The sequence below is a fragment of the Apium graveolens genome, chromosome 7 (genome assembly GCF_009905375.1).
Source record: "Apium graveolens cultivar Ventura chromosome 7, ASM990537v1, whole genome shotgun sequence".
Lineage (NCBI taxonomy): Eukaryota > Viridiplantae > Streptophyta > Magnoliopsida > Apiales > Apiaceae > Apium > Apium graveolens.
The window spans coordinates 251,963,137-251,971,939 of NC_133653.1; the positions used below are offsets into that span (position 1 = coordinate 251,963,137).

Consider the following 8,803-nt stretch of genomic DNA (forward strand, 5'->3'; position numbering starts at 1 on the left):
ACAGCTAAATGGAGTCAAATGGCCTGTTCTGGTCACTGCTGTTATTTCGGGTTGGTGACCTGACAATGGTCATCCAGTTGTTCCATCTGCGATTCTTGACAAACGAATGATTACTTTCAATAATGCAGCTAAAGTTCAGTACTTATTTTAGTGGCAACACCGGTCTCCAGATGCAACTATTTGGGAGGATGCTGAACGATTTGCCAAGCAATATCCAGACATGCCAGATCCTTGATTTCCAAACTTAGGACAAGTCTGCTAAGGGAGGAAGCTAATGTTATAGGAAAATTTTATAATTCGAGAAAATAAATAAAAATAGTATTCAAATGTTTAAATAAGTGTGTATGGCGGGAATATGTTATTAGTCTCGGTTAGGAGGGAAATTCAGTTAGAGCACAAGTTGAGTGTGTGGATTAGATGTAAGTCTGTATAATATACTATCAAGTGTAAGAGAGGGCATATTGAGTTTTAATAGAGTTGTGAATTTTCTGAAGCTTCTCATCTCCATTCTTGTATCTCTTTTGTTCGTTTTTGTGTTCGTCTATTTCTTATGTTCATTCATATAAAAAATATCAATTAGGTGTTTACAAGAATAAAATAATCATCCTTTATCAAATAGAGATAAGGTTACAAATATAATATTCATAATGCAATTCAATCAAAGAATTGTTTGCAATATAGATTAGAGATAGTTAACAGATGCTACTTAACGCCTCTAGTTGCGTAAGATTAGCTGCGAATATTTTCCTAGTTAATACTTATTATATCAGGGCTTTACAAAATATATCATATTGAAAGTGAGACGTAGGCCTCATTTGATAACAACTGAATAACACAAGTTATGGGCTCATTCAGATTGGGCCTCATCCAGATTGTTTGATAACATTTTATGAGGACTGGACCATAAAAAAATTGCTGGACGACCACAAAAAAACCCCTGGACTCCTCCTCCTTGATTTTGTCGCTCAATCGTCCAGATATCGATTCCTAAGGTATCCCGCTTCTATCCTGTACATCAGATTCACGGATTTTTTTTTGGCGCATGTTCTTATCACTTCTCGTTCTTATCACTGTTCTTATTCTTATCCGTTTTAGGTATTAAATCGGCTCTCTAGTTTCTTCTCATCACAATCGTCAATTCAATTCTCATCATCAGGTACGAGCCTTTCTCGAACTAAATTGTCAATGATTATAATCTTATTTTTATGTATGATTAGTTAATTGGCTTGCATCAGATTGTGTGATATTTTTTGCATCAGATCCTCAACCTATGATTGCAAATTTCGATAAGGTTCCTGAGTCAATTTGTTGTTCTAAAAGTTTCTCAATTTTTGTGTATATTTTTTTCCTCTTCTCTCTGTTTTATGCATATATGGCATTGGCAATTCGTGGTTGTCTGAATATATAAGAAGTCTGCTGAGACACTATATGCGATTGGAGTTTGAAATATATATGTATCGTCTAGGTAGAATTAGGATATTAGGAACTAGTTTGTACAAATAAAGTTATGGATTAAATATGTCAATCATATACTATTTTATAATAAGATTAACTTGAAATTATATTAAATTAAAACCACAAGTATTTAATTATTTAAATGCATATATATATATATATACTAGTAGTATTTATATATACTACTAATAAAATTTATTAGTAGTAAATAATAAATTGATAGTGAAGAAATAATAGTAGTAAATATTAGTTAAAGAATCACGTGTGCAACAAGAAAGATAAAATTACAACAAAGAGAGGAAGTGATAATAGAAAGGTTGAGGGAAATTGGAATACTTGGTAGTAATATAACCTGGTACAGAATCCAGTCTAGCTGTAGGAAATTCAATCTCCTGTTGCAGATCACGAGGTTTTACCAACACTATAGATTGAACATTCTTCTTCTATTTATAACTTTCTTCTCAAATAAGATCAAGAATTAAAAGAAGACAAACCATCAATTGTATTTTATACTTCAAAGCCAATTCACTTGCTTCTCTAGCTTGCAAGCCGATACAGGTTAAAATCTTGAGTTAGCAGAGCAATACCAATCAAGAAAGAAGAGAGGTATGAAAACTAAGGTCTTGGTCTTGCATAGTTCAGAAAATATCAGCACTAAAGGAAGAAACCAAATGAGTAGACAACTGAACACCGTCAAAGCAAATTTAGTTTGAAGCCTACAGGTTAAGTAAATGGAAGAATTCAGTCTGACGTATAAGCAAATTTAGTTTGATCAGTAAAAAGATGTTACTCAACTCTTGTCAGTTATCAGTGTAGTTGTCAGTAAAAAGATGTTGCTCAACCAGTATGTTCACTTGGATGTTTTTGTGAAATTTTTTTTTTACCTGAAATATGGAAATCATAGATAATTTGTCATGGGTACCTATTTGGATTCTAAATGGTTTCCTTGAACTATTACCATATACATTTGTAATATTTTCTTTGTTACTTTCTGTATACTATATGTCTTAAATTTGATATTGAATTGTCAATCGGGAATAACTAATTAGAGATCTAGAGATGAAGCAACCAGACAAGCTTATCTGAACTTTTGAAATTTGAGTGTTGGGATTTTCTTTTGTATTTGAATAACACCTCTATTGCCTTCGGTGGCTGCTATAACCCTGTTGTACCCAGTGCATCTATAACTTCTGTTTTATTACTTATTACGTACCGAGATGCCGCTCGCTGTTACTAGTGAAGCGCTTCCTGAGAGATCGGGAGAACTAGATTTTCCTGTAAGCACAGTTCTTAATGAATTGGTATTTACAAAGTTATTTTGGCTGTATTGCATGTCTTATTGTTATACTGACATATAATGTGTTGCATAACTTCCTAAAGACTAAAAAATACAAGTTTGGTCCAAAATGTAAATTCAAGTTGTTGGCCTGCTGTATTTTAACCATACTAGTACTAGTGAGACCCAAGGGAAGACTTCATCAGAGTCTCATTTTTTTATGAATTTTGTAATGGTAGGGTGCGTCATAAATTATATTTAGCTTGAACTCTCAGTTTATATAATTCGGAATTTGTTTTATTTTGGAGTAAAAAAACGGTATTAGCAAAACACAATAGAAATGTATATAATTCTTTTTTTTCCCTTCCCGTGATCACCAGCCCCGACAACTAATACATTCAACTTCTCAGAAGAAGATTGTGATCAACTTAAAAAGGTAACTTTTTAATTCATATTCAATCAAATTAAAAACCACATCAAATGAAATTTACTCTATTTTGTTGTCAATAGGGAAATAAGATCGTGGACACATTAAAAACCACACCTTTGAGCTATCTTGAACTTTGCACCCAACTTTATGATGGAACTGCTGCCACAGGAGTTAGTGGATGGGGGCCTAGCTCTAAGAAGAACAGGACTATTGATCTAAATGATGACATAGAGATTCCAATAATCGAAGAAAGTCAGTCAAATACTCCGAATCCAATTGTCCACAAAAATCCAAAGAAAATAGCTAAAACATCACCAAAACTTACAAAAACTACAAAGTTTGAAGATGAGATGATCAATGCACTAAAATTGATGGTTCAGACCAATAGTGGACCATCACTTAAAGAATTTAAAGAGAAATTGAATAGTCTTGGCTGGGGAGCAACAAATCCCTTGCATCGAAAGGCTCTTGGGATTTTTTGTGAGAGTGCAAAGTATAGAGAACAATGGATGCTTCTTGATGCAAAGGAGAATGATCATTGGGTTAAAATGGTGTCAACTAAATTAGGATTTGATATTTAGTTTTTCATCTAGTTCTATTCATTTCCTACTTTTTTAAAGTTTCGTATTTCATTTGGCTTAGGACTTGGTCTTTCTTCAGCTTTGTTGAACTTAGAAATTGGTTTGGTTTCAAATTTCGTACTTTCCAATTATAATGCATATTTAATGGTTTTAACTAACGCTTTTTTAGTTGTTATGATTTTTTACTAGTTTCTTTCTATCTGTTTATAATTTGAAAGTACTTTACAGGGTGATAATGGAAATTCAGGATCAATTAATATGCTTGATGATTATGTATTGTTATCTGAGAAAAATTCGTCCAAAAAATGTGCCAAGAATAAGAGATAATAATTCAGCATTGCCCAGATTTGCTTATACATTAGAGTTGTTGGAAGGTTCTAACACTCAATATTAAGAAATGATGCGTTTTTCTCGTGTTGCATATATTCAACTTTGTAAACACTTTAAACAACGTGGTTGGCTGGAAGATAGTTGATATTCAACAGCTGAACATAAAATGGCTATATTTTTATATGTTATAAGCCATAACTATTGTTTTATAAAGGTGAAACGTAGGTTCCAGCATTCTACACAAATAATATACAAATATTTTCATAAGGTCTTGGACGAGATGATGGAGTTTGTAAAAGAAATGATAGTTCCTACAACATCCAATCAAAACTCAAATGTTTCAATGAGATACAAAGAGCTGCTAAAAATATTTCCTTAAGTAATGACATTTTTTTGTTTGTATTGTCTAATTTTTTATTAATTAACATGTCGATGTAATATTAACATTCTTTAATATGCTTTCACATGTTTTTATTATTGTGCTACAGGGAGCAATTGGTGCACTTGATGGTACACTTGTTCATGCTGTTATTCCAGTTGGCCAACAAGCTCGATATAGAGGACAAGGAAGAGGCGGGTGTTACCAAAATGTTTTAGGTATATGTGATTTTAATATGATATTCATATTTGTCTGGGCTGGATGGGAGGGAATAGCACCTGATTCAAGAATATTGACAGAGGTCGCCCTCGATCCTGATTCCGGATTTCCGGTTCCTCCACCAAGTATGTATCTCTTACTATTTTTAAACGAGAATACTTTAATAAGCTAAAGTAAAGAATAATTTTTCTAACTTTGTATTGCAGATAAAAATTATCTTTGTGATGCAGCATATACGAACACCCGTAGTTATTTAACCCCGTACCGTAACACAAGATATTAGTTAACAGATTTTGATCATCAATGTGCCTTAACTAAGGAGGAAAAATTTAATCATGCTCACGCAGAATTAAGAAATATTATCGAGCGTGCTTATGGTGTGCTAAAAGCAAGATTTCCAATCTTAAAACAGATGGCTCCATATTCATTTTCTACGCAACGAGATATTGTGATTGCTTGTATTGCTGTTCATAATTTCATAAGAAAAAAGAAATTAGCAGATGAATTGTTTGATTGGTGTGATCAAAGCAGTGATGGAGAAGAAAATGATGAAGATTTGGAGGGACCAATAAATGAAACACAATGGGGATCTCAAGCCACTCAATACATGAATGATCTTCGAGATCATATTGCTTTGAATTTGTGAAAGTATTCTTAATAATTTTATAATTCTCTATTGATTGTATTTTGTAATAAAATTTATTAATGACATAGACATTCTCTTATATTATTATTATCAAAAATATCTTGCTAAAATAATTTTTAAACAAAATTATACAAATAGCAAGTTAATATAGAAAATTATCATCATCCAGATAATTTTTTAAAAAAATTAACAATCAGCATCATTCGTTCAGATTTTTTTATTACCTCATCGTCCAGATCATCCATAATTTTTGTCGTTCAGAAAATGTCATTCGGATTTAACAAATGACCCCGTAGTAACATATCAATTATTGATGTCAAACTCTTTTTCTTCATGGGGAGTGTCACGAGGATCGTGATTTTTTTTAGAGTAAATTACATATTTTTGGTTGAAATTTATTCGTATTTACGTTTTAGTTCCGAAATTTTAAATTTGTAATATAGTGGTCAAAGATTAATTTTATATTTGAAAAAGATGTTTAAGGGTCACTATTTGAGAAAATAAACTAATTTTGGTTCATTAAAAAGTGGCCCTTATCCACCTTTTCGAGAAATTAAAGCAATATCAGACTATTATTTTACAAATTTGAAATTTCGACAACCAAAATAGGGAAGCAGGTAAAATTCATCCACCACTTTACAGTTTACTCTTTTTTACAGTATCATGAATCACCATCCCTAGATGAACCCTAGAACATGTACAAAGGGAATAGATGGATAGGTATATAGAATCGGAGGGGAAAGTATGTGGTATATTGTCAAACTGAGACGAGTATTGTTATTTCATTCACATCTGCAGACTGCAGTACAAGATTAGAGTAATTATATTCTTTGATCATTATCAAACTAGACCTAATTTGAAATATAAATAGATATTTCCACTCTAACCCTTCGTAAAGATGGTTCAAGTTGATCCTTTTGTCTTGACGAAAATCAAACAAAATGATAGCCGCGTCTCTCATATGTATAGAAAACTTGGCTTCTTTGCATCCTTCGAATTAATCAGAAATAATTATATATATATGAGGTATAATATATCTTTAATTTTCTTTTCCTAATATAAAAGTGTATGTACTTTATTTTATGATTTGAAATGAAGAAATCCATCAAAAACTCATAGGTAAAAATGATATTAAGACAAGACACATGAATCTGCAATGCTCAATCTAAAAATAGAGAGATAAAGTATGAATAACATAAAAAATTGTAAAGTTATGGGTTTAATCAATTAACCATTCCTGGAGACACATTTTCTCCATTCTGAAGTTTTACAATGTCTTTTTTTACGCTGAATATTCTCAATACAACCATCACCATGAAATCGCCTATGTCACCCGTTAGAACCACCTTACTCCTCTCATCGACCTTTTGGAAATAATAGTTAATTATGGTAGATTAGTCATAGGTAGTGTCATGTTAAAGTGATGTATACTGAACAATATGTCATACATGTACCTTGTATACTTTGTTTTATCATCATTTTTAAGAATAAGTAACAATAACATGTGGCCACCAACAAAAATTTCTCTGAGGCATAGGAGAACCATTTGCTGAATAACTCTTTAGCCCAAACTATCAACAATATAAAGAAAGATCTATTTAGAAAGGTTGTGAAGATAATCTAAGAAGCTTAAACTAGCATACATAATAGTTCTCTTACATTTGGATGATTAACACTTTTAAAACACACTAAATATTAGAAGGTCACATAAAAAGACTGATCGGTAATTATAAATTACGTGTAATTTGAGAGTTTAATCATTACCAATCCTAGATCGCTAGTACAGATGAATTTTCAATTTTGAAGTTAATTACGATTGGTAAAAATGGTATCACTGGATTAAAGGGAGGCTCTAGTGTCATTACTAGTTTACACTATTCCATATGTTCGTCTTTTAAAGTAACATATAACAAAGGTCACGATGAATATGTGCATATCCAATCTAGACAATTTTCAAACATAAGAAGGATTTTAAATTAGGCAAGTACAAATGTGTATCTAACATTGTAAAATAATTGACATAAAAAATGCATTGATTTATCCTGGCAACTATTAACAAAGCTGAGCAGAAAGGCCTTAAGAGTTGTTATATATTTTTAGTTGATAGATCGAGGAGGCGGTGGACTGTTATCAGGCATACTTTACCTTGATAATAGAGCCCAACATGGCTTATGAATGTATCATCGTACTCGGAGAAATTAGCACCATCACAAGTCTCTCAGTAAGTCCATAAATGTGATGCCTTCAAACCTGTCATTTCACTAATGTTAATCGGCACATCTAACATTAAATACATGTATTATCTTTATAATAATCAATATAATACAAAGCCTTCACAATATATTGTCACGTTTCAGTCACAGATCTAATGACCTCGCATCTCGATATATTTCACATCGATATAAATCTTTCTTGTCATACTATCTATTTGTACAAGCATAAAAATATAATTCAAATGATAGCGCTAGTCGGACTATGAAGCATACACTTGACACTAAGAATTTACATACGGCCATCTGACTATGGGCCTTCCCTTTACCGTCTGCATTATCCTGACATGTTTATCACTTTCTGTATTTAACTGTTAAAAATATTTATAAAAGTAAGGGTGAACAATTAAATGCTCAGCAAGTTCACCACCTGTCCACAATGACACAATATTTATAAAAATTGAAAGATCAGATGAAACTCTAAAAAATATAACTGACAAACTGAAATCAATGTATTAATTCAAGAACAACCATATTTCAAAATTTCAGAGATTTCAGCTGTCATATAACATATTTGAACAATAAAGTTACATTTCGAGATCCACAATATCCCGACTTTCAGAAGTTCACAATTGTCAATCATAATGTATCATTTGGACACAAGAGTACACTGGTCATCCACCTTTCGATACCCCATGACTCGATCAACTATCATGTCTCAAGAATCGACTCATGCAGGGCTCGCACGTACCATGATCAGTGCCTTCAAGTGAGTCTCACCTTAATTTTATTATTTGCTAGCATCTAAAGAGTGTGTTAATGTCTTAACCTTGACTACACTTGAGCCATAATCAAATCTGATTCAATGGATAAATATAATTTACACATCTTCACGGTCGTATGCCTCCGACCATGTTGACCAGTTAAGAGTAAGAGTCCCCGAATAACAATTTGATATACTGATTTGAAATATTATTAGACACAGAAATTTTATTTGCTAAGTTTAGCACACAACCAACACTTCTCAAATAAGCCACATTAGCCCGAACAATGAGCTAAAACAGAAGAAGTCAAGAAAATTACTTTATAAGGAACAATATCACCTTTTTTATCCAACAAAGAGAACCACCTCGAATGACGAGAGTAGTTAAATTCGAAAAAGACTCAATTGGTTAACTCGAAGTGAATAAACATAAAAATCAAATTACGTTCCAAGTCGTTTCGACTTTCAGGATTTTTCGAATGAGTCACCAATAATTATGAGTGATCCTTTTTAC

At 32.1% G+C, this 8,803-nt stretch overlaps 1 long non-coding RNA gene across 1 annotated transcript; it reads left to right on the forward strand.

Moving 5' to 3' along the window:
• Positions 1-927: 927 nt before the first annotated feature.
• LOC141675114 (uncharacterized) lies at positions 928-5,299 on the forward strand. Its single transcript, XR_012555897.1, has 4 exons — positions 928-992; positions 1,096-1,156; positions 4,561-4,795; positions 4,877-5,299. It is a non-coding gene; the product is annotated as an uncharacterized LOC141675114 (long non-coding RNA).
• The last annotated feature ends 3,504 nt before the right edge of the window (positions 5,300-8,803 follow it).